The 27292-nt window shown below is 39.8% G+C and overlaps 1 protein-coding gene across 9 annotated transcripts in view; it reads left to right on the top strand.

Annotated features, from left to right (window-relative positions):
* The first annotated feature begins 217 nt into the window (after positions 1 to 217).
* The window catches only part of PTPRF (protein tyrosine phosphatase receptor type F), a 624376-nt gene continuing 597301 nt past the window's right edge, over positions 218 to 27292 (top strand). For 8 of the 9 annotated variants that reach the window (XM_087719825.1, XM_087719822.1, XM_087719823.1 and 5 more), the window contains exon 1: positions 779 to 959. The gene's annotated coding sequence lies outside the window, so the exon portion shown is untranslated. Of the gene's footprint in view, positions 333 to 778; positions 960 to 27292 lie in introns of those variants that run through there. The other variant, XM_087719818.1, reaches the window with a different exon arrangement.

Genomic DNA, 27292 nt, shown 5'->3' with positions numbered 1-27292 from the left:
GCATAGGTTAGGAAACGCGGAAAAGAGGATGAAAGGCACCCAGAACTTGGAATATGGATTTTAATGGTGCCGAATCCCATGAAAAGACCGTCGGGAAAGGGTGAAGCAGGTTTTGAGGGAGGAACCGAGAAACGGGGAGGAGCAGGAGAGAGGAAAGTGTATCCTGGGGTGTCTGTGCCTCAGTTCAATTCACGGAAGCCCGGATCCCGATGGCATTTTAAGACGCTTTGCCGGGAAATATTTCCCACTCCTTTAAACTGGTCTTACTCCCGAGTAGCGCGTGGTTAGCACTGCGGCGCCAGGGGAACTTCCTCGGGCGCCGTCCCCGAGAGGTGAGCGCTCGGCGGCTACCTGGGGAATTGTCTCGCCCCAGAGGGAGGGGGAGGGGCAGGTGAGAGCCGCACACGGGCGGGCACACAAGCACTCCTCGGCCAGGAACGGGATCGAAGAAAGCCTGGATGCGGAACGGGAGAGGAAGGAGGAGTGGCACAAACGAACGAAGAGGGCTTTCTGGGGTGCGCGAGGCACGCAGAATGTGACGCCGGGGGTGGGGGTGGGGGTGAGAGCGCGAAGAGCAAGCGGGGCGGCAGCCCACAGGAGAAGAAAGCGGGAGGAGCGGCGCGCGAGAGTAGGAGGGGTCGGCAGGCTGGTGCTCAAGGTAACGCTCGGCGGGCAAGCGGGCTAGTTGGTGTCGGGCGCGCGCAGCGCGGGCCTAATTGAGGCGGCTTAGCTGCGCTGGCAACTCCCCGGGCGGTCGGTGGCGCGCGAGGTGCGTGTTGCCGCGCGCGCACGGAGAGAGAGAGAGAGAGAGAGTAGCATTGTGAGAACCGATCGTAGGGCTCCGCGGACGGGCCGGCGTCTTATCTTACGTGCGGAGAGACGGTGGCGGGAGCTCGAGACGCCTGCTCGCGACTCGGAGCAAAAGCAGCATGCGGGTGGCGGCGCTCTGGGCGCGCGTGGTGAGTAATGTCTTGCCTCGTTCTCCCTACTCGCTCGCTGCCTGTTGAGCATAGTATGAAAGGTTGGCTTCTCCCGTGGCTTTAAAAAAAAGCCCCGCTTGCCACGTTCAACTTGTCCCATCGCGTCGTGTAGGGATTTCCCACTGGAGAGTTCTTCTGGTCATTCCGCCGCTTTCCGCAGGCTGCATTCTGCCCCCCCCCCCCTCCGTCCACCGGGAAATCTTCTCAGCGGCGGGAACTCGCCCTGGCTCGGGTGTGTGTGCGTGTGGAGGGGGGGAGTCTTTTGCATCTGAATTACTCGGGGAATGTGGAGTTCTGGGTGGGTGGGGGGTGGAATGTTCCTCGCGACCCGCCCTCCTCTTCTCACCTGCTGCCGGCATTCCGGTCAATTCTTTCTTTTTTATTCCGGAATCAAATTGTGGGTCGTTTCCCGTCTTTCTCTTTTCCACCTGCACCACCTCTGGGCTGCTTTTTATGCGCTGCGCTGTGTATTGTGTTGGCGTGACTGTTTGGGAACTGTTGCGCGAGAGGGTATTTGCATTTTCTCCACTTCTCTCCTTTTCCGTGATTTGTGTGCTCGGGATATATGTTTTAGGATACCCGCCGCCTCCTGTTTTGTCAGACGGTTGCGGATATTTTTTTTTTAAAAAAATCCAGTTTAAAGGTTGAGGAGATTCTTTCCGATTGCGCGTCCATTGTGTGTGTGTGTGTGTGTTTTAAATAAAGAAGGAATTCCCTAAAACCTGAAGGAATCAAAGGAGATGCATCAAGTGTCTGAATGTTGCCTTGAAATACGGTTTCCTTATTAATGAAAATGGCTTGGTGACCTTTCCGTCCACACGAGATAATATACGAATTGTCAACGAAGTCTGTAAGAAAATCGTTCTCCGGGTATATATCCATCCCCCCCACCCCCAGCCCATGGTGGTTTGAAGAGATCTGCTGACTTCACCTGCGGTACTTAAGACTCTCACCGCCAGGAATGCAGCCTTGCCTGCTTCTCCACCCCGAGACAAACGTTCAAAAACAAAATCTTTGGATTTCTCCGAGGTTCACAATATAGCCTGGAAAAGAGAATAGTAATACCCCTGCAACAGTAGCCCGCAGACCAAATGCTTTCCTAATGCCTTCTTTTTTTCAATCCACAACCCAGGAGCTGAGTTAAATACTTACATATTTATTTATGCTTGTGTGCTTTATTTATTTATGCATGTATGCGCATTGGAAAGGATTGAGATGATGAGTTTTTGGGGCTTTCGGCAGACAGATTTGTGGTTTTGCACTTCCAGACAGCTTTAGAGTAGTGCCTTCTTGCTTCGGAGTTTGCACTTTGTGCTTTTAAGTAAAATGGGTGATTACCAAACTAACTCATAAATGTTCCTGTTCTGACATTTAGCTGTTAGGAGTCATCATTTATTTTTTTCAAAATAAAGGGTGTATAAAAATTGTGGAGAGTTGGGTGCTCTTAGCATTGCATGTTTTGTTTTTGGAATGCTGGCTTTTTAAAATATCTTTTTAGACAAAAATAGTTTTCTGTTCTTCAACAGCATTTAAATAGCTTTTTGTAGTGAATGTTAAATAGGAACTGAAGTTTGTCTGCATTCCAGGGTGTTGTGGACAAAACGGCTTTTGCATTTCACAGAATTTCAATATAGAATTAAACAGTGAAAGGTTTCTTCTTGGAATTAGGTGATAGAGCATTCTGCCACCTTAAATTCTATTTTGTCATTTGTCCTGGGAGAGGGTTATGTTTGTATGCAAGATTTAAACTTTTGCCCCCTGTTGGACTGGCAGAAGTACTTTAGACGAGAAGGAAAGAACCCTTTTAAAATGCAAATGGTGTAGGCACTTTGTCAACCAACTCCCACTCAACTTGTTGGTTTCTTTTTAACTGAAGAATGACTAGTAGATTGTATGAAATCCCAAGAGGACTTCTGAATATCAGGAATGAGAGAACTATAATATTTTCAGTGTTCACTTGTTAATTTTAAATTTTTTCCAATACTAGCTTTACATAGGTGTATAAAACTTGGATTACAGAATCATTGTCATGATTTTTTACTTCACTATTATGCAGGGTAGTATAATTATAATATTGTTTGAATACATAGATGCATTCTTATTTTTACCATTTCCATAAAATAATTTATCACCATAAAAATGCAGTCTGAATATTGATTTTTGAATTCTTAAACATTTGTGCATGGAACTTTAATACTGGAATTTCCAATGATTTATATCATTTACTACTATACTGAAACATTGACAGAGCATCTTAAATTTGTATATTGTCTTTCAAACTATCCATTTGTCATTTAAATCCGTTGTAGGATCTATGTTATTTCTTTTGGAGTATAGATATCCACTACTCTAGCTAAGTGAAAATCAGGTCAGATGGATGGACACTCAAAGAATTGAGGAATCTGTTGCCTCTAAATTCGCATTCAGTCTAGGACTATGTGACGATAATCAGATTTGTAGGACATTTCACTACTATTCTCTCCCTCAGTGTTATTATTGTTAGCTTCAAATTATGGGCCTTTCTTTCCTGCTAATAACCAGAAATTATTCCTAATTTGCACTTGTTCAATATGAAATGATTAGGGTTGAGAAATTAGCTGCTTTAGTATTTGCAGGATTTTGAATATGGCTAAGTCATGCTTATAGATAAAAAGTTGAAGAGGTGATTGTTAATCGATGCTCATTCTTTTCGTATTTTTCCATTGCTCTGCTGCCCTCTTACCAAATAGACTTTCAGAAGACAAAAGAAAATGATATTATAGTTTCCATATGTTGGGCTGTGTCTGTCTTCCTATATCTGGAAGAGAAATAAAGACTTTGCTTCTCTAATATAGCCCTCAGTTAGCATGTCTAAATGAATAATGGCTTTGCCCAGAAGGATGTCAATAACTTTTTAAAAGTTGCCTGATTTCTTGGATGGAATTTTTGCTTATTTCAGGTGAAATTATGAATGCCTACCTAATATACATCTGAGTTAAGGTCATCGTGGTAAAGAAATGAACAAATAATGTCTTATTCAACAGGAATGTTTCCCACTGAAGTCTTATTCAAATAAGAAACTTACTTTTTATGTGAAGCGTCTACAAAAATTGATAACCTTTTGTTTATGTCAATATCACTATATATGCCATCTCTGCAAAGGAGATGTTTACTGGATTGCCAGTGTTGTTGAGTAGTTCTCCTTACTTCCTCTTATTATAAAAATCATATGAGGATCTACAAATAACTTACTATCTCCAATCTACAAATAACTTACTATCTCAATACTTACATCACTACAGCCATACTTGTACTTAAAGTAAGTTATAAAATAGTATAGTTACATTTAAATTCTTGCTTGTTTTTAATCCATAAATTTTGAGGACACTAAGACTTTTTACTAATTTCCAATTCCACATTTGCATGAAAATTCAAGATAGCTTAATCAGTAAAATGAATTTAAACCTTATATATAACATTGGGCCTGAAATTAATTATAGAACTAATATACTAAATCTTTGTAATCAGGACACTGTGCCGTTCAAGATAACCTCTAATTTGATACAATAATATCATTTGAAGAGCATGTAATGTAATGCCTGCTAACCCAATATAAAAACTGTGTTTTGGGCTTGTCATGCAGGCCTGCTAATCTGCATTCCTGTTACATTCAGGATTGTGCCAAATTCCCTATGGTATCATACACAGTTGTATACACAGTGTATACACTGTGTATGTAGAAATCTTTGGACTGGGCAAGCTGCAACCCCTTTCTATTAAGAACTATGTCAGTGTGAATGATTTGAGTTATACCAAATTAATTGCGCGGTACACTACTTTTGGTCTTTCAATTTAATGTTTATATAGGGCTTGTCATGTACTTACTACAAATATAGTTGTTTTTATTATATCAATTTACTGTTTATCATGAAGGGTAGAGTTTTCCACTTAGGGAAGTATGAGTAATACTGTATAGCATTTTTGATTCAAAGGGGAAATGTTGCATGAGTGTCCCATGTAGCATTTACTAGTAACTTCTTAAAACAATCACTTTTCTAGAGATCAATGTCTGTCTCCAGCAGCTGCTGAAGAATAATATCAAGAAAATAAAAGGTTGTTTTTGTTTTAAAATATATAATGTGTATGATATGTTTTAGTTCTATAATTTCAGTTCTCGACATATTAGTGAGGATTGATATATTTTTTTCTGGTTATACTATCCTTTGAATTTTCACACAAGGTAGCCCATGTTATGCCAGAAGCAGCAGTGCTATACTTGGATAGAATAATTAGATTCCCAACAATATATTGGGCAATGATGGACACATATGATTTTTATGATACAAAGCTAATTGGGATAGAACTTTTCAGATCTGTAATTTTAATTATAGAATAAACTTGCATTACCTTTTCTTGTGCAAAAGCAGTTATTATATGGAATACTGTTGATGTTTATCTCAAAGGGCAGAATTGCACAAATACAATGTGTCATTGCTTAATTTTAGGTGTAATATTGTATAAGATCTATATTTATATTTTATTGACTGAATTACCTTTTGAATTTTCATATGAATAAGGAAAATAAGTGCTTCGGCCTGACTTAGAGTATTTGGGAAGCCAATTCCTTTCCTGGAAAACTGTTTCAAAGCAAAACATTAAAACAACTTACAGTAATAGTCAAAAAATAACCATGCAATGTCAATCCCACCTCATCCAGACTTCTCTCGTGGAAATACCGTATTTTTTGAAGTATAAGATGCACCTTTTTCCCCTCAAAAAAAGAGGCTGAAAATCTGGGTGTGTTTTATACACTGAATACAGAATTTTTTGCCTTCTGTAACCCGCCCCCTTCACCAAAATGGCTGTGCATAGCCTCTAGGAAGCTTTTAGAGAGCTCTTGGGGGCTGGGGAGGGCAGAAATGAGCCAAAAACAGTCCCATTTTTGCTCAATGTTAATCCCCCCCACCCCCAGGAGCACTCTATAAGCTTCCTAAAGGCTATCCATGCCCTTTTTTTTCTTCAAAAAATGGGCTCGTTTTTGTGAAAAATGGGCCATTTTTTGCTTGTTTTTTTTTGGGGGGGGCACCCCTGCAGAAGCACTCTGCAAGCCCCCTAAAGGCTATTCATGCCTTTTGGGGGAGGGGAAACTGAACCGTTTTTGCGAAAAACAGGCCATTTTTGGGAGGTTTGCAGAATGCAAAAACTTTTTTTATTTGCCTCTTCAAAATCTTGGTGCGTCTTATACTCCGGTGCTTCTTATACTCTGAAAAACATGGTACGTGTATACGACTGGTATGATCCAAAGGGGATTTTGGGAGGTAAAAGTCCATTACATATTAATTTGGGCCTATTTTATTTAATGATTTTTATAGTAAAGCTTGGTTAAAAATAATACTTTCCACTTTTCTGCTGTTTATGTGTTGCTTATCTCTGATTTCACTGTGACTTTTGGCAGAAACAGTAAAAGAAATAAAAGCAAATTATTTTCCAAATGTTTTGATTAAAAAAAAGAACAGTTCTGGATTGATGCCCTGGATTCTTACTGAGAGGAGACTTGGGTTATTTTCATCCTTATGTGCTTGTTGTAGCTTTTTAGAATGAAAGTTGTTGAATTTTCACCTGCAAAGAAGAAAAGTAGTAACAGAAGAAATACTTGGTCTTTAAGCCATTAATATTGTTTGTTTTATTTCATTTAAAAATATTTAATTGTAACTATAGATTTTAGCAAAATTCATATAAAATTATAGCAATACATATCCGTTCAATACATCCCGTCTAATAATAATATGGTTTGTTTGGTTTTGACTTTTTGTAGCCTAGCTATTTATTGAATGAATCACTGTTAAACAAATCATGGTTTAGAGCAACTAAACCATTATGTTTTCTGTGTTTGCATAATACTGGTTCATTTTATATAAACATAATTGCTTATATAAAAAGATTAAATTCTTGGCCTTTACAAATCCACATACAATATAGCTTTAAGTTATAAATGCCTTAAAGACCAAGTTTTCCATTGTCTTTGGAATATATATACCTAAATATAGCAAAGAGGGAGGCTACGAATGTAATAAAAAAACCCTACTGTTCTTAAGATACTATTATTATGGTTATGTATGAGTTATCTACTGTTAGAATGGTGTTGCGGCGGCTCATGTGGTCAGATACTGACCCTGCACTTCGGTGAGGTCGGCAACTCAACTCGATTCCCGTGAACGAATAAATTGCGTAGGAACAGGAAAGGAGCCTCCCCTGATTGCCTACTGACATTTAGGCATCCAGCGAGTAAGATAACACCACCTGAAAAAAATTCCTTTCACAGAGGCAGTCAGCCATCTCAGTGATCCCTGGCTAAGACATGCCATACGCTTAAAAAAACCCTGTTAGAATCACAATCTAGCACTGATGGAAAATTAATAAATTAAGTCCTTATCAAAGACTTAAGAATTATAGGTAGTCTTCGAATTACAACAGTTCATTTAGTGTCTCTTTAAAGTTACAATGGCACTGAAAAAAATAACTTATGGCTGTTTTTTTCACATTTCTAACCATCCTCATGGTTATGTAATCAAAATGTGGACACTTGGCAACTGACTCATTTATGACAGTTGCAAAGTCCTGGGGTCATATGATCCCCTTTTGTGATCTTCTGACAAGCAAAGTCAATAGGGAAACCAGATTCACTTTAACAACTTACTAACTTAACTCAGTGATTCACTTAACAAGTGGGGTAAAGCAAGATTGGAAAATGGAGAAAAATCACTTAAATGTTTCACTTAGGAACAAATGTTGGACTCAATTGTGGTCATAAATTGAGAATTACCTGTATTAAAGTAGCATCTAAGAATAGAGACAGTTCCAAGTAGGGTAGGGGGGTTTTTTGGTGGTAAAATTAGAGTGTTTCAATTTGATAAATTTAGTATTTCCGTTTATTACATCAACTTTTCACAACAATATGAAATCATAGCTGCCAATTCTTTAGCTAATATTGGCTTTCATTTGTATCAGATTCTTCACAAAAACCCTGGGTGTCAAAATATATAGACATAGTTTATGTGCAGATCAAAGCAGTCTGACTTTTTGCAAGTGACAGATGGAAATTTTGTCAATGCCCAGAATTTCGAAGTGTTGTGCATGCCATAATCTCAATTTCAACTTTCAAATCTTGACATTGTGTGATCTTCTTTAATTCTTTGTTTTCTATTCTTCTATCCCCTGGTATTGCCACATAAATTATTCACACTGTCTTCTGTCACAGTTGCATCTAGTACAGTGCACCAAGGCCCTACCAGTTTGTATTTGGAAATCCAACAATTATTAGTCTTTCTCTTTCTCCCTCCCTCCCTCCCTCTCTTTCTCTCTCTCTCCCACACACACACTAAGATATATCCTGGTATACATTTTAATTTTAGTGTTATGTTTGTAGGAAATATTTCTAAAAGATTTAATAGAGCTTCTATAAGGAATATATTATTGTTGATCAAAAACCTTATTTGAGTCTTAAATATATTTAAATGTTCTGTGTTCTGCATTAATGTATGGCATTAGCCTTTTATTGAGGTTAACAAATGCAGTGGTTCCTTGTAGAAATTGACTCCTCTATTGCTCTTGAAAAATATAAAAATAGAAAACTGCCCCAATGTAGTGAAATTAATGTGACTAGTTTTATAGTTTGTGATTGAACTTTTTATTTAGTTTGCATGATTATGAAAAAACTATGTGTGTACTAACATTTCATATCGTTAATTGGATTGCAAACTTATAGACACATCAAGGTTGTTTTGGACTGCTAAATATCATTGTGCAGTGCTGTTTTGTGCTTGTCAAAACATTATAAGAGTAACTTCTTCCATTCCAGTTTTACAGTGGTTTCTAAAGTGCTTTTTAGAACAGGCTGAGTTAAAACTACTCGATTCCCATTATGCACCTAAAGTAGCAATAAAAAACTTAAATCTAAGATAGTTAGGGCAAAATGCTGCTGTATAATACTAATTCAACAGAAAAATAAAGTGTTTCTCGAACAATGCAGAATGAGACAATTACATTGAAAAACAAAATAGTTTGACAATTTAACTTGAAATTGCATGTATTTAAAATTGCATATTGAATAATTTATGCCCAAGTTCTTAGAAGCCTGTATATTTGTACAAGGATTCTCAAGCCTAAATTCTGAACCAAAAATTTAATGGCATGATGATTCTGCTATCAGCTTGAGATTCTTTTTTTCTTTTTCTTTTACATGGATGGGAGATTTTTAAAAACATATTCAGAAGACAAAAAGTTAATGCAGACTGTAATATATTTTAAAATTGTTTCAAAGATATTATAAAATTTGCAAGTGTTAAGGAATAAGCTATTGTATTATTTAGCATGCTAATCTGGTTTGTAATCGAAATAAAGAAAAATGTTTTTTGTAGGGCTGGTGTGGGGTGAGTCTTCTTCCATAATAGTAATATATAGTACCTCCATTGTTTATAACTTTGCAATATGTACTCATAGGATTGGAAAATTATTTCATAGGTTGAAATTAATACATGCTGCTGATAATTATTTTAAACCATTTTTACAATATGCCCAATGTTAAGTACATCTCTTGATTCTTCCTACCTGTAAAATTTAGGTCCTGTATAAATGAAATTACACAATTCATATCCAGACTACACAATGTACTGCCTTTAATGTTGCTCTCTAAAAACAGTTGCAGCATGCCCTAAAAATGGTTATATGAGCGGGCATTTATGTTGAGGGTGAATAAGAAAGAGGACTAATGTCATTTAGTATCTTGGATTGAATACCTTTGCTGCAGAACATAGTTTATGTGCAAAATAAACTAGGACAGTGATGGTGAACCTTTTTGGCACTGAGTGCCAAAAAGGGAGCACTTTATGCATCTGGGGCACAACCAAGAAGAGGAGCTGCCCAGGGGGCATGTGTGCATCGGAAAAGTCTTCTGATTACTGCTGCACATGCGCATGCACCGATCAGCTGGCCAGCACACATGCTCACGCCATAAAATGAAAGACCAGCTCTTCCAGTTTCTGGCACTGCTACATACATGAAGGCCAGCTGATGGACGCTTGCTCATGCGTGCCAGAAACCCATAAGAGAAATGGGTGTTGCCGCGTATGCCAAGCGACATGGCTCTGCATAACACTTTGGGCACGTGTGCCATAGGTTTGCTATCACAGGACTAAGATATGATTTCTCTTTTCCTTTTACCATTTTGAGGTGTTCTTAGAATCTATTGCAAAGGTATGAGGGATTTATGAATTAGATCAATGTTTCTTAAACTTTTTTCTGTCAGGACTACTTTCAATTTTAAAAAATTGGGAATCCCAAAATAGCTTTTGTTTTATGGATTATATTTACCAATATTTAGCATGTTAAAAATTAAAATTAACTAATTTACTGCCTTTACCATGATTGTTTAATTGGCTGTTTATCAACATAGATTGGCAAATAATTTTGATTTTGTGGACCTCAGAGGATATTGGAGGATGCCCCCCCCCCATGTGTGGTAAGACCACATTTTAAGAAATCCTGGATTAGATGATTTGAAATGGTGGATAGAGAAGAAATGCAATAGAGAGAGAAATTGAATAGGAAATGCTTTAAGGTTAAATAAATATACGTTTGCATTGATAATACTGGTTACCTCTACTTGTCCTCAAAACAATGTACATTTTTACAACATATTTTAAAATAAAATGCCTTCAATGGTTGTGGCTGGTTTGTTTTTTTGATTAGCATCAATAAAGCATTTATAAAATGGTTTACAAATTAACTAAGATGTCATGTGTATTGCTACTTAGAATATTCTAAAGACTCTTTTGGACAAGAACCTGCTTTATATTACTTGAATCACTGACTGCATCTCAGAGGGAAAAGGGATATAATTGTATTTTAAAGAAAGCATGGGGCATAACTACATTTTAAATCAATGTTTTAAATATCTGAATTATATGATTATATCTTACACTTGGAACTAGCAACAAAATGTTGCAGTATTTAATATGCATTTTCAGCTTTCCAACCGAAGTACACCTGGCAACTTCTAGGATAATACTATTTTATTATTTCTTATGAAAGTTGCCAGTCTGATGTCCCCAGATATGTTGCAACTTCTGGTCACTTCTGGCTGAGAGTTCTGGAATCCTTGTTTCAACAAATCTGGAGAGAAACTGATTGGGGAATATTGAACATTGAATCCAATAGAATGGCGATAGTGAATTGTTTTATTGAAATTGCTTATGGGGTTTTGTACATTATAGGATTTTTTAAAAATTCTGTGTGACATAGGCATTTTTAGGTATATGCATGATGAAATTACACTGGTGTAATTCAACCCCACAGAGGTTATTTTTCTTATAATTGCAATTGCTCAGTGGGAAATTGAGCCTGCATCAATGCAACTAAAGCCATTACTTTCATTTTCCTGCATGAACTAGATTATTTTCAATCACCACTATCCCACGTTCTGTAGTGAAGTGAAAAAAAGAGCCATGCCTCAAAGGGTTCCCCTGTTTGGCTGCACCAGAGTATGGCAATACTTCATGTACACCTTGTTTATTTAATAATTTATTTTTTGTTGATGTTGATGAACAACATTTGCATTTCTTTGGTCTTTTCATTGAAGCAATATTATTTAGGAGGCTCTCCTTAAATTGCAGTTCAGATAAGTTATGATATTTTTATGCCACTGCTGGTACTGATCATATATCCATCTTGTAGTGGCTATATTGCCACTACATTAAAACATTATCCTCTTTTGGTGTTCCTTTGGCCTTGAGAGAAGAAAGAAAAGTAGTTCAAGAAAAAGTGGGACATATATTCCCATAAACAAGCAGATCCAATACTGAGACAAATGTAAAGGTAGTACCGTTAAAAAAAATGTAGCTAGGGTAGCCAGGAGGAAAGATTAACCTCATTCTAACTACAGATCATGGAGAAAATCTATATGGTCACTAGAGGATGAAAACATCTTGGTGCCACATAACAATGGGCAGCAAAGATTTTGCTTCCTGAACAGCTGTAAGATGTATCTTACAGATATTTGGCTGCTAATCATGAAAATATCCTGACAAATACTGTCAAAAGCAATAGATCATTTGTCAGTCCTTTCAACCACATATTTTCACATGGATCCATGTGTATATTGTAACCAGTGTTTTCCCCATTTTATCATACATTATTTCACATGTTATTTTTCATACTTCAACAAAATTTTATATATTTTAGCAATAACATGTTCCATCATTAGTATGTAGTTCTGTTTCAAACGCACTCTTACATTGTTCAAAACCATAACATCTTTTATCCAGTTTAAATCTTATAATTGTATATAAGAAAGCTATTGACAAGTATATCCTACTGTTTAATATTTTCTTGCTTTTAAGAGAATTACAACGATAGAGTTGGAAGGGACCTTGGAGGTCTTTTAGTCCAATCCCCTGCTCAAGCAGGAAACCCTATAACTTTAAAGAGAAAAAGTTATATAGGTTTTCTATAGGTTGCTTCTATCCATTGCTCTGTCTTCTGGTGCTTTGGAGAATAGGTTGACCCCCTCTTCTTTGTGGCAGCCCCTTAGATATCAGAGTATTGCTATCATGTTACCTGTAGTCCTTCTTTTCATTAAATTAGACATACCCAATTCCTGCAATTGTTTTCATAGGTTTAGTCTCCAGTCCCCTAATCATCTTTGTTACAGTTTTTTGCACTTTTCCTAGCGGCTCAACATCCTTTTATATCATGAAGACCGAAACTAATATTCCAAGTGTGATCTTATCAAGGCATTATAAAATGGTACTAACATTTCATGTGATCTTGATTCGTCACTCTGTTAGTGCAGGTTAGGACCACATTGGCCCTCTTGGCAACTGCAGCATACTGCTGGCTCATATTTAAGTGATGTCCACTCGGAAAAATCCTCTTGCAGTTACTAATATGGAGCCAGGTACAACCTGCTCTATACCTGTGCATTTGGTTTTTCTTGCCAATATGTAGAAACTTACTTTTCTCTGAATTTAATTTTGTTAGATAGGGCCCAGTGTTCCAGGCTGTTGAATCTTTCTGTATATTGAGCCTATCTTCTGGAGTATTGGCTATCAGCCAGTTTACTGTCATCTGCAAATTGATGATTTCCTCTTCTATCATCTAAATCATTGATGAAGATGTTGAAGAGTAGCGGACCTAAGACACAATCTTGGGGTATCCCACTGCATATTTCCCTCCATGTAGACACAGTTCCATTAAGGATTACATGTTGAGTGCAGTTGGTCAGCCAGTTACTAATTCATCTGGTGGTGATGCTGACTAACCCACCCATTTTACAATCCTGTTATGAAATTCTAGTACATCATGGTATGTTAACGATGTATGCTTACTTATCATTTCTCATCTGTAAAGTGCTTCTTCGGAAGGCCACATAAATATTTTTGTGCACAACCTAAATTTATATTTATTCTGTACTCTTTAAGAATAGCTCATCTGACATAATGGTTTTTGAAATCTACATTAACTTTACCTTTGTCATTCCATAGATACCTATGCCACTCAACTCTCAAACAAGTCCTTCTAACTCCAAAAGCCTTCCATTTCTTAACAATATCCTTTCTTTCATCCACGCTAAACAACAAGCAGCAAAATATAATTTCTGTTTGGTAGACTCAATTGTCCCCTTTCCTAATATTTAACTCATAATATTTTTTATTATGCCATATAAATTTAGATGTATCCTTCTGCTATTGTTTAAATAGTTCCTCAGTTGTCAAAAGAGGTATTGCCTAAAACTAAAATAATGTTTTAGGTAAAACATTAATTTTAATCACAGAAATTCTGGCCAACAGTGCCGATTGTACTTTATTCAACCTTGACATTTCTTTAAATTCATCAAATATTTAACATAATTATTTTGAAATAACATACAATTCATATTTAACATAGTTATACTCAAGTGTTTACCATCTTCTCAATCTTAAAATCCATTTTATTCATCAATTTTGTTTGATATTGTACTTTCCCATTTTTGTTAACATCTTTGTTTATTAATCTTGAAACTTGTTAATGCATAAATTCTTCTAATTACTCATTAAGTTCAATTCCTTTTAAAGGGTCTGCCAAAACCAGAACCAATCATCTGCAAAAGTTCTTATATGACTCGAGTAATCTTTGCATCCATGATCCTCCCATGTGATCTTATGTCTCTATTCTGTATTTCAAGAACTAAAATAAATAAAAGAGGGGACAGTGTGTTAGCAATAGCAATAGCAGTTAGACTTATATACCGCTTCATAGGGCTTTCAGCCCTCTCTAAGCGGTTTACAGAGTCAGCATATTGCCCCCAACAACAATCCGGGTCCTCATTTTACCCACCTTGGAAGGATGGAAGGCTGAGTCCACCCTGAGCTGGTGAGATTTGAACAACCGAACTGCAGAACTGCAGTCAGCTGAAGTAGCCTGCAGTGCTGCATTTAACCACTGCGCCACCTCGGCTCTTGTTGTGTTGTTGTTTTTGTATCTCAGGTGATTTGGTTAAATCTCTATTAACAATTATTAGTAGTGATGTAGATAGCTATGCTGTCATCTATATATCTTATCTACAAATACCTGAATTATCCTATGCCCTGAAATTGAGTCCCTACTACTGTTATCCCAGGGGCTTCCCTGTTTTGGGTTGCTTGCGAATGTGATGATGATTAAGATTAAAAAGTACTCAAGCAGTTGTGTACACACACACACACACACACACACACACACACACAAAATACATGAGGTGTTGTGACCATTTTCCAGAGGAAGGGAGGGAGTGGTCACGTGTGGGTATTCTCAAAGCCTGATTGGTCCAAAGACTGAGAGCAAATACTGGTGCCTTCCAATCCTGGCCCAGTTTTCCTCTCAGTCTTTCTTGGTCCAAGTACTGTTGAGAATTTTCCATAGGTAGGCTTTGTTTTATTGCGATCTGGCTTTCTATTTGGCTTAATTGGGCACTTTTAAATTCTACAAATTCTAAATCCTCATTGCTGCGGCCCCAAGGGCCAGTCCTCTGCCTTGGGCGGTTGGGGAGGGCCCTGTGGGGCATCTAGCCTTCCCCCCGTGAGCCCGGAGCCTCAGTCCTATCCCCGGATTGCGGGGGTGCCAGCTCCAGGTGCAGCTTCAGGGAGGGCAGCTCCGTTCGTGTGATAAGCCCTGCAGTCGGCCCTTGGAGATTTTGGCGCCATCGTAGCGCACGCCAGCTGACCGCAGGGCCACCGATCGCTCTGGCTGGCTACCGCGTGGCTCCGAATTTACTTTCCGCTATGAGGGGAGTTTGGGAGCGAGGAGTGCATGCCTGTGTGCCGCGGGGCTCCCCCCGTCACTAACTGGAGTGGCGTCGACTGCTGGAAGCTGGGCTCCGCTGCGTTTTTACTATTGTTGCCATCTCGCCTCCGCACGGAGTTCCTGCGGCCATTTTGGCTGCCACCACGTGCGCGAGGCCTTTGCCTTGTTCTGTAGGCCTACAGCGGCCTGTTACTTCTCCTCCTGCATCGGACACGTGAGTGGGGCATGGAGGAGGGGTCGGAAATTGAAAGGCCCGATGGGGGTGTGGGGGATTTAGTGCAGGGGTCCAAGGAGGTGCGCATTCTGAGGCCTGGCGCGGCCCAGCGCACATCTAGGGCATCCACTAGGGAGGAGGCCAGGAGTCACAAGGCCATTGAGAAGACCTTTGCCAGAGCAGAGAGGCAGGCCAAGGCTTCAAGGCCTAGTTCCAGAGACAGGTCCAGGTCTCCAATCAGGTCTTTTTCTGGGCACTCTTCCCCTAGGGGTTTCAGCCCTTCTTTTCCCTCAGCCTCTCCAGATAGGTCCTTCTCCTCTTCTAGGCGGAGGGGGTCACCCTCTCCATTGTCTCCAAGTTACACGGGAGGGGCGGTGTAGACCCTTTGGAGGGTACTTCCAGAGTCCCTTGCTCTCTTGCAAGTTGGCTCCCCTGAGGCCTAGCTCTTCTTATGGGGATATGGAAGATTTGGAGCATTTACCAGAAGGTATCAAAAGGTTTATTTCTGCTGCCATTTCGTGGGGCATTGCCCAGCAGGACAAAGGCTCCTTTTCTTCCAGGCATGGGGGCCTGGGCAGGGCCCAGCTTCGTGCTTCCTCTCCTTCCATGGTTAGCGAAGCTTCGGTCATGGGGGAGGAGAACCTCCAGGACATGGGGTTCTTGGATGATGAGAATGCGGGTCACTCAGATGAGCCCTCTTCTGCAGGCCTCTTTGTCCCAGCCATGTTCAAGATTCTATTGAGCAAGGCAAGGAAGATCACCAAGGTGGGGACTGGGGACCCTTCGTTGCCCCCACCTAGAGATTCTGACATGGCTATGTTTTCTGCCACGGCCACGAACAAGGAGGAGATTCCGGCTCCTCCCTTGTTTATGGAGACCCTGACCAACCAGTGGGGATGTCCCTCCAATTTCTTGACTCCTGGGAGTAATGACCACTGGCAGTATAATGTGGAGCAGGCTTTTGCTCAGGCCGTTAAGTTGCCGGCCATTGACACCCTGGTGGCCACCCTGGTCTCCTCCTCTCCGGTGGTATTGGGAGACGCAGCAGATAAATTAAAACCGGAGGATAAGCGAGCTGAACTTACCTTAAGAAAGAATTTTAATGCCACTGCATGGGCTATCAAGTCCACGGCCTCGGCTTCTTATTTCAACCGCGCCACGGTCATGTGGCTTAAATAGCTCCAGGAGCGCATTCCCATCCAGGACGAGCGGCTTCGGCGGACGCGTCCTTTGGTCAGAGGGTCTTGCAGAGGGTGGCGGCTGATGCTCTTGGGCCTTAGTGGTTTCTTGTTCTCCCTCCCTGGGACTAGAGCTTGGATATGTCCCACACGTGACCATTCCCTCCCTTCCTCTGGAAAAAGAATGTTGGTCTTACTTGAACGTGTCTTTTAAGAGGAAGGGAGGGAGTTGTCACGACCTGCCCTGGGGTGTTCCTTCGGGGCCAAGGGGAGGGCCCAGGTGGTTCCTGGAGGGTTGGTTGTTGTTGTTTTTTGTTGTTTGAGTTCTACCATTCGCCTTCGAGGAAACTGGGCCAGGATTGGAAGGCACCAGTATTTAAGAGTTTGCTCTCAGTCTTTGGACCAATCAGGCTTTGAGAATGCCCACACATGACCACTCCCTCCCTCCCTCTTAAAAGACATGTTCAGGAAAGACCAACGTTCTTTATATTGCACCACAAACCAAAATCTTTCCTGCTTCATGATGAGACATATTTCTTGAGTCTGTGTTCTTGGAAAAGAGTGAGGAGTAGAATTAATCTCATGAGTAGGCAATATTTTTTTGCCTTTTGTTAAAAAAAAACCTAACATAAAGAAATATTAATAAGGTACAATGTCTAAATAAAAAAGATTTTAAAGAAAACCCTGGTCAAAGCCTCACATCCTGTTGAGTCATCTGACTAGTGTAAGAATAGTTTTCCATATTGGAAACTAGGAAGACTTCTCACAGGATACGGACTAAAAAGCATATTTCTTTAAAAGGCAGAAGTATTTTCTGTGAGACAAGAAGTGTAGTGTAACAGGTCAGTAGAGTGAGAAAAAGCTGCTTTTTGATAGCTGTAGGCCATCTGTTCCCTTTCCATAGATTTTCATTCCACTGGGCCAAATTATCCCTGAGCCAATAAGAATGCTGTGTTTTTCCCCTTGGTAATTTACATCCTTTGTTGTCTTTTTTGTTGTTAATGTTAGTACAAGTTAAACAGTACTTGAAAAGCAGATAAGCCTTTTTGAGAGTCAAAAGAATTATTGTGGGACAAATAATAGGAATAATGACATTTTCTTAACTTTATAGCCTATCTATTTAAAGGCTTTTGGTGTGGGTTAACAGAGATACAGTTTTTAAATCATTACCCCATCAAAAGTAAAACAAAAAACAAACCCAATTATTGTTTAGTCCAGTTTCTCCACAAGGTACATAAAATTAAATTTGATAATATAGTAACCTGAACTAATCTTAGGAACTATTCAACTATTCCATATACCTTGCAGTCTTGATTTGATGCTTGGATAGTGAACTTAAATAAGGATTTCATATCAGAGCACTGTGCACCTCCCATTTAAGTACAACCCAAAGTTAAATTAAAACCAACCACGAATTCTGTGAAACTTTGAAACATCAGTTTAGAGAACCGGTACTTGCTGGTTTCAAAGGATTGGAAAAAAAGAAAATAACCTGGCATTGAAGGAATGCCTCCCTCCCTTTCAGAGAAAGGGCATCAGTGCAGAGCGCTGCTGGTGATCCCTGAGAGTGACCTCGAAGGCATTGGCTGACTTGTATTGGAGGAAGAGGTCCTTGAGATATCAGGAACTAGGTCATCTAGATAGCAGGTCAATTCTAGCAGTTTGGGTTGAATCCCAGAGGCATACTGATATCTTAAACCTGCTTGTATATAAGTTATAGTCATAAACTTGTGCTGTTTTCTGACATAAATGCAACTTATGAGATATGCACACATGTAATATAATTCTTTTCCTTCAGTGATTATATTACTTTGCAAACCTGAGTTGATCTACCAAAATCAACCTAAATTACATAAAATATCTGAACGTGTTTTGTGACGAAGTGATTTAAAAAGTATCATCAATAAATAACGTATAGCCCTAGTACGCCAATCATATAGACATCAAAGTAAGTTCATATAAAGGTAGTTGGATTGTCAAGGGCCAAATTGTGGCAATTTTTAAAATACTTCAACTTATGAGTTTAACTTTTTATACTTTTTTGGGTTATTTTACATGAAAATACAACTTATACATTTGCTCATACTACTGTGTAAAACATTCTTTTCCTGATTTTATGTTTTTCCTCTATATTAGTTATTAAAATTTATAAAATAACTTACTAAAACCAATATTTTTAGAGCATCTGTTTTTATTTTTAAGTGGGTGGTTAACCTCTATCATATGAATCATCTGTAATCATTTTTTTCCTTAGTATTATTTAGTTGCTGAATTAGTTTTTTTCAGATATTGTTCCAGGGAGTTTTGTAGTGCTAGGTATAAAGACGAATTAAGCCAATAGAAACAAGAATTTCAGCAACTGGAAAAGGTTTTCATTCAGTTTATCAATTTTGTTAAAATGAAAATCATAAATTTATGAAAGAGCCCGGTTATCTCGACAACTAAAATCAGATTTTATAATTTATGATAACTGTTTTTATTTATGGCTTTACAAGACTCTATAGCTACTTCCTTAAAGGCAGGGAAAACCATGTCAACAATCCATATTTCAATTTATCCATCTTTACCAACATTAACTGGTTTGTTTTTTAGTCAAGTTATGTGTCAACTCACGAAACATTCCTGACCTGCTCTCGAGTTGCCATGGGAAAACTGAGTCTCGCAGTTGCATTGAGGAACTTGCATTTCAGTCAAGATAAAAGCACATTCTAGCGGCAATGTCAAAGTCATCTCCAGGGGGACCCACAGTGACTGGAGGGAGTGACTTCTACAACCCGCAAAATTGATTCATTGGGGAATGTGACTGATGACACACCTTGGGGGGAGGGAGAATCAGGGTCAGAGCCAAGACACAAATTGTGAGGTCAGAGTTGGCTTTCACTTGGATCATGCTGACATTAAGTTCCTAATAAATAACTGAATTTCTTCTGAGGTTTGGCTTGAGTCTCATGATTTAATTGGGGCATCGGTCAGAACTGGGGGCTATTATGAATCAAATTGCTTCCCAGTGATCTGTTAGCTCTAGTTTCATTGATTCAGTCAGATGGGCAGTGTAGGGTTCCCCCAATAGAGACCCATTGACCTGTTCGAATCTGATTGGGTGAGCCAGTCTCTTCACTCTAATTCCCAGTTTCAGTACCATGGCTAGGTTAAACAGATATCTAGTGCAGCCTGAGTCTATTAGGGCTTGAAAAGTGCCCTGGGTCCCTGTTTTGGGGGCTGTGAGGAGGGAGGACAACTCGTGAATCTGACATTAAATATATCTGACATTATGTTTCAAGGTAATGTGACTACTGTAATCTAATTTTTTTCAAAGTATAGCTATACAGCTTTCAAAATATCTTTGTCAAGTTTTACATTTCTTATTTACAGTAATTGGCTTCCCTCCCTAGATCATAAGATCATGTGTGCATGCCTGGTATATTAAAATTCAGGAAAGGAGGCTAATAATTGACTGTCTTTTTCTGACTTCTTTTCTTAATATTTAGAAGATTTGCTTTATAGTTTTTCTGGCACAATGTGTAAATTGCCAGAACCAATGAATTATTTTAGTATGTTTCTTCAGAGGAACTAGCAATTCTTTTGGGTAGAAGAAATGCAGTGAATATAGTTAAAACTATAGTTTACAGAATTAATAAATGATTACTCTTTTGCTTATATAAGCCCTCAGGGCAGTGTTTCGCATATTTCTTAAATGTTAACCCTTCTAATCCATATTATATATGTCACATATCCTTTAGTGTATAAGTATACAGAATCTTTGCACAGAGCTGCAAGTGTATATAATAATCCTGAAAAAATGGTTCATTCATATTTGTTTATTATATTTCCTCCTTAGACTCAAGAAAGGAATTGTTTTGTTAAATGATCTTCATGAAATTATTTAGTTCTTTTTCAGATAGGCTTAAGAGCCAAGGTGGCGCAGTGGTTAAATGCAGCACTGCAGGCTACTGCTAGATCAGCAGTTCAGCGGTTCAAATCTCACCGGCTCAGGGTTGACTCAGCCTTCCATCCTTCCGAGGTGGGTGAAATGAGGACCCAGATTGTTGGGGGCAATATGCTGACTCTCTGTAAACCGCTTAGAGAGGCCTGAAAGGCCTATGAAGCGGTATATAAGTCCACTGCTATTGCTATTATTCAGGCCTGGTTATGCTAATTTATCAAATTGCTTGATAAATAGCATAAACTGGAAGGCCATAGAAAATTTTCCAGATCCTCTTAAACATTTTCCAAAGTTATTTATTATGTATAGTCCACTTAATATCTTTCTGAGCTGGAATTTGGGGAAATCATTTGTAGTTCTGGTTTTTAAAATCCAATTCCAGTCTACTGTACAATTCTGTGATAATATACTTTGTACTTGTACCAATAGACAGCTGTGTAATTTACCATATCTTTGTAATAACTTACAGTGTCCTATCCAGGGGTGTCTGCAAGGTGATGATGTCAAATTAAAATGGTGGGTATGATTGGAGTGATAGAAGCCTCTGCTTTTTTTTATATGTGTGTAGCACACATGAACAAACTGGCTAGTCTTTGATTGCCCAGTTAATTCTACATTTTGATGTTTTTAAGTCCTGCTATGGACACTCTTGCAAACCACACATCTTTGTTTAATTCAAAACTAAAGTAGTTACATTTTGTCATATTCCAGGGAAAGAGGAAGAAAAGGGTTTGAAGCAGGGGTGGGTTTCAATTTTTTACTACCTATTCTGTGGGTGTGGCCTATTTTGTGGGTGTGGCCTGGCAGTCATGTGACTGGGTAGGCATGGCCAACTTGTAAAATATGAAACTCACTTAACAGTGCTTTTGCTTAGCGACCAAAAGTTTGGGCTCAATTGTGGTCATAACTTCTCTTTCTTTTCCTTTCCTTTCCTTTCCTTTCTTTCCTTCTTTCATCTCTCTTTCCCACTTTCTTTTTATTTCTTTCTCTTTCTTTCTTTCTCTTTCTTTCTCTCTTTATCTCTTTTTTTCTCCCTCTCTTTCTCTCTCTTTCTCCCCCATCACATATTCGTAGATATATTATATGAACTAAAACCGACGCCCAACAAATCCTATGATCACGGTCATCCGTGTCCTACAAACCAAGTCACAGAGCCCCCAATTTAGCCTCTTCCTGCTCTAGAAGTCAACCAAATATGGTTAGGCATCCTGTTATCTTCTGGCCGTGGTTCCCGCCTTTTTAGCAGAGTGGCAGAAAGGGATATTTTCAAACAGCTTTTTTTCCTTTTGCTGAAGCCTGATTTCTCTGCCACTCAGCGGGTGACCTGGTGGGTGTCTGAAGGTGTTGGGCACGCCACGGAAGGCACGCGCTAGCAGGTGCGGCTGTTCCTGGTGTTGCGGCCAGTGACTGAGGCTCTTCAGTCCGATGCCACTGAGGAGAGGCTCTAGCAATAGATGAGCAGCATGCGCGAGTTGCCCCACCTACGTTTAGACTCACAGACTTTGCCAGCTTGTGGGAGGCACGTGTGAGCAGGTGCCGCCATTCCCAGCCTCAGTGGCAGCTCTGAGTCATGGACCGCCCTGTCTGTCAAAGTGCTGGCAATGGCAGCTTCCCAGCCACCAGCCAGTTTTATTGTGCCAGAGTTGCATGGAGAGATTAGGGAAGATCCTAATCTCCCCTCTGTCAGTGGCAGCAGAGGTGGCTCATTTCACCCACAAGGCTATTTGGAGTTGAGCCCAGGAAATTAGCCTCAATCCATGAGAGCGGCTCCCATCCTGCACTCTCCAGTAGTGCACAGGAGCATGCCGGGTGATGGAAAGGACTTTGTGGTAGGCCGCCTCTTCCCTGCGGGTGGCTGGAATTTCCATTGGGCGATTCCACGCTCACATGACTTCCTCCGTGTTTACGCACCTGGCAGCAACGGTGATGGCGGGAGAGCTTGCCTTGGCTCTCTGCCATCCCATAACTGTGCATCCCTGGGGAGTTCCCTGTGTGGATGCACCTGACAGTTGCAGCGGCGGCGACAGAGCACCCTACCTTTGTGGGCTGTTCCCCCAGCCAAATCAACCGCAATGGCACCAACGGATGGCAGGATATTCTTTCTTTCGCCGGTACAGTGGCGTGGCCAGGTTGCCATCGCTACCGGTCCGGTATGCCAGATTTTCACTACCTCTTCTGGCGTACCGTACCCACCTGTGGTTTGAGGGTATGTGTTCCTTGCAAGCCAGTCTACTTTTGTTCACACCAGCCAGGAGGTCCATGCAATGTAATAACACACTTTCAGCATGCTTAGTATTCATAATTGTATGAATGATCGTCTTCTGTTGTTAACATATATTGCAGTGTAATAGCTTTGCCTAGAAAGCTCTATATTAGACTAGTTTCATCATTGCCTTTGGAGTTATTTGAGCTACTGGGAGATAGGCTGAGGTTTTTTAACCATACTAGTGTGGTAGCCCAGTTTTCTGAGATGAAAAGTAGGGTGATGAGTTTAATTCATTGTCGACTATTGTGCTCTAAGCTTTCCATTTTACTCAGCTAATTACATAACTCTGTTGTGTATCCATTACATAATGTAATGTAAGAATTTTATGTTGTGGTTGTGAAATGCATATGAATCCTAACTGAATATTCTATAAATTCTACTTTGAAGATTGCTATGTTCTAAGTTAGCAATAGCAATAGCAGTTAAACTTATATACCGCTTCATAGGGCTTTCAGCCCTCTCTAAATGGTTTACAGAGTCAGCATATTGTCCCCAACAACAATCCGGGTGCTCATTTTACCCACCTCGGAAGGATGGAAGGCTGAGTCAACCCTGAGCCGGTGAGATTTGAACAGCCGAACTGCAGAACTGCAGTCAGCTGAAGTAGCCTGCAGTGCTGCATTTCACCACTGCCCACCTCGGCTCTTCAGGGCAGTGTTAAAATTACATTACTATGAACTTTCTTTCATTATTATCACGTGCTACTAAAAATTCATGCATTAAGACTAGATTAGAGTAAGAAACAATTTCTAGTTGGACAGTTTTTTTGGCTTAAAGTTGATTGACTTAATATAATGGTAGCAAACAATGTATGAGTTTTCTAAGGAAATCTCAGTATTTTGAAATTAATGGTTTTCTCAGTATCCTAAATGATTTGACAGCCTGTTAGATGTGGTGTTATTGAGTGTAATTAAAATAACAACATAATTCTAATAATTGTTATATTTTCCCTGTGTCTGAAGTTTTAAATTCAGCATTGTCATAGTACAGTTGAAAAGTTTTCATTATTATTTCTATTATTCTGTAGTTTTTGAGTCCAGTGATATTTTTGAAAGTGCACAAAGTATTACTGCACAGTGTCATTCTACTTCTTTTATTATTTAATTGTATATTCTAGTAATAATGTAATCATTGCTTTTAACAAAATCTGCTTGACTTGAGTGCTCAATAATATCAGATTCAGGCAACTACTGATAAGGGAAATAAATGGCAAGTTAGGTGTAGATATGAATACTCAAGTATTAAGTTTAGGAGAATGTGGGCAGCAGTGTTTCATTTCTGTTCAGTGTCTATAATTGAAAACCATAGCACCATTACCACATGTTTTTCTTAATGATGACTCTGCAAAGGTTTTGTTTTTCTGTTTTTTTTAAAAAAAATGTGCTTACAGAAAAATAAATTCAAGGGAAAACATTTTCTGTTTAAAAAAACATTTTATTATTTGTCTTTGTTAGCTATTCCTGAAGGAAGGAGGAAAGGAAGAGAAGGGAGGGAAGGGAGGGAGGGAGAGTGGGAGGGAGGAGAAAGGGAAGAGAGGGAAGGAAGGAAGGACATTAAGAGATAAAACTTTTCCTAGGATTATTTCTTTTTTTCTCTCTTTTGAATGGACTTTCCCTCTGCAACCTGTTTAAATTGCTTTTATGAACAATTGGAACAGCACTCAAAAATTGTCAAAGTTATACTTCTTGAATTTGCCTCCAAAGTTTTGTTTTTGTTTTGCTATCTAAATGTGAATTCAAGATGACAGAACAGCTGCATATAGCAAAAAAAGTACTGATAACAATCCTACAAATGAAATCTAATGATGCAGAATCAGTTTAGTATAGTAGTCTAGTGGCCTACTACTTAGCCACTACAAATTTGAATTTGGAAAATGTGGAATATCCAAGCTACATGCCTAGCTTTGAATTTCAGTGACAAGCTTTGGGCAGGCTTGAATTTTACAAGCTAATCTGTTTAATTCCTTGGCCAACTCAGTTTCTTGTTGATGCCTGTGGAAGAAACCTGTGACACAAAATACAACAAATCTATTCCTATTTCTCTTCTATTTTAAAGATCTATCCACAGGACTTAAATCCATGAAAAAAATGTTGTGTTGTCGTCCCCCCGATAAAAATAGATATCTTGATATCCTTATTGGTAGATCATTTTGAATTTCTGAAAAAGTCATGGATTTGTTCTAACACATACTCCACGTGAAGTTCTCCACAAACATTTCTTCCATTTTTTTAAAAACAGTAGAACTGTATCAGTTGATTTATTTTATTATTGTTTTAGTTCAATTTGGCATTTTTAAGTGGATTTGAGCAGAATCTGTGAAGACACAGTCTTTTAACTGTTGAAATTGTCTCTTGTAACCTCAGGTTTAAACATGTCTTTTGGTTTGCTTAGTGTGAACAAAATGTTTGGATAAATTAAAACAGTTATTTAAAAGGAAGTAATTACTAGATATAAATGGCATAGTAAAAAAAAGAGAGTGAAGAAAGTGTAAAGCAAGGCTTGATGTTTTTCAGGCTTCTAAGCCAAGTTGGTCTTACCTGAACTGCTATTTTCGGGGCAGGTTCAGGAGGCTCCAGTAGATGGTATTAACACGCTCAATTGGCCACGAGACTGAGATGAAGTTGAAGCCACGCCTATGTGCTCTACTCTTGACTTCCAGTTTCATTGAAGCGAGCTCCCCCGAGACCTGAAAACAAGGCACAAAGGAGAACTCCCTCCACCCCAGCTAGACTATCTACCTAGGGCAGGAACTGGAGCCTCCTGTCCCAGTCCTAAAAATAGCAGTTCAGGTAAGACCAACTGCCATTTTCCGGAGCGAGGTTCAGGAGGCTTCAGTAGATGGGACCTACCAAAGCTAAGTCCCATAGGTGGGAAACTAACGATCTGCAATGACCTGCTGTAACACCCTGCGCCTGAATGCCGCATCAGCCGATGTGAACGCGTCCAACCTGTAATGCCGAATAAACGGCAATGGTGAAGCCCATGTAGCCGCTCTGCAAATGTCACCTATCGGAGCCTGGGAAGCCCAAGCTGCCGAGGTGGCAGTGCTTCTCGTCAAATGTGCTGTGATACCAGCCGGCACAGGCAACCTCTGGGACTCATATGCCAGGGCAATAGCTAAGCGCATCCACCGGCTAATGATGGAAGACCTAATCCTCTTACCCAGCAACAAAGGTTGGAAAGATGAGAATAGCGCCTCCGACCTCCGGAAGGAGGCTGTCCGCTTCAAAAAAATACACAGGACCCTTCGGACATCCAACTGGTGCAACTACTGTTCACGTTCCCTAACCGGATCCGGACAAAAATCTAGAAGCACAACCTCCTGGGAATGATGGAAAATGGAATTCACCCTTGGCATAAAGACCGGATCTAACCTCAACACAATCCTGTTGCTGTGGAACACGCACAAATTCTCCCTGGAGGAAAGTGCTCCCAACTCTGACACTTGTTTAGCCGACGTGATAAAAAAACATCACCTTAAGGGTTAGGAGTTTCAGGCTAACTGTCCTCAACGGCTCAAAGGGCTCAACCATGAGAGCCCATAACACAGTAGGGAGATTCCATGTGGGGAACCTATAGACCACTGGAGTGCACAAGTTGGAGACCCCCCATAGAAACCTCTTAATGGGTAATTGGGTGAGGGAAACCGAGCCCTCACCTGGCAGAACTGTAGCAAAGGCAGCCAGCTGCCTCTGCATGGTGCCCCGGGAGAGCCCCTTATCTAATCCATCTTGGACAAAGTCCAGGACTTGTGGAACTAAGGCCCTGGTGGGCACCACCTGACACCACCTGACACCAGGCTATGGAGGAAACCCAAGTGGAGTCATAGATCCTTGTAGTAAATTGTCTGCTCAAGACCTCTAATCACTCTGGTTCTAATCACTCGTAGCGACAAGTGAGCCTCCCTCAGGTGCTCCCACTCAATCTCCACACGGCTAGTTGCAGCCAGTGTGGCTCCGGGTGCAGACAGTCATGAGATCCGCAAACCAGGCCCTCCTCAGCCAGTGAGGTGCCACCAGGATCAGCTCTGCCTGCTCCCTGACTAGCTTCTGAACTACCCCTGGAATCGTGACCCGACAATTGCGCGATTGACAAAATAGCACCGACAAAATAGCGCCGATTACAACGCAATGTCATAATTGCGCCAACAACTTCGCGTTGATAAAATCGCGACAACAAAAGCGCGATGATGACAACCGCACACCATTTAAAAGCAGTAGAAATGTATTGTCACTAAATAATTTAAAAACTCAGCAGTAAAAGTTTATTATGTCACTAAATAATTTAAAAACTCAGCAGTAAAAGTTTATTATGTCACTAAATAATTTAAAAACTCAGCAGTAAAAATTTATTATTAAAAATTATGTCAATAAATAATTTGAATTAATTTAGATGTCAATATTATGACATACGGCA

Source organism: Thamnophis sirtalis, unplaced genomic scaffold, assembly GCF_051295495.1.
Source record: "Thamnophis sirtalis isolate CommonGarterSnake01/CBP01778 unplaced genomic scaffold, rThaSir2_p1.2 scaffold_7, whole genome shotgun sequence".
Classification (NCBI taxonomy): Eukaryota; Metazoa; Chordata; class Lepidosauria; order Squamata; family Natricidae; genus Thamnophis; species Thamnophis sirtalis.
This window is presented reverse-complemented; position numbering and strand designations above follow the sequence as displayed.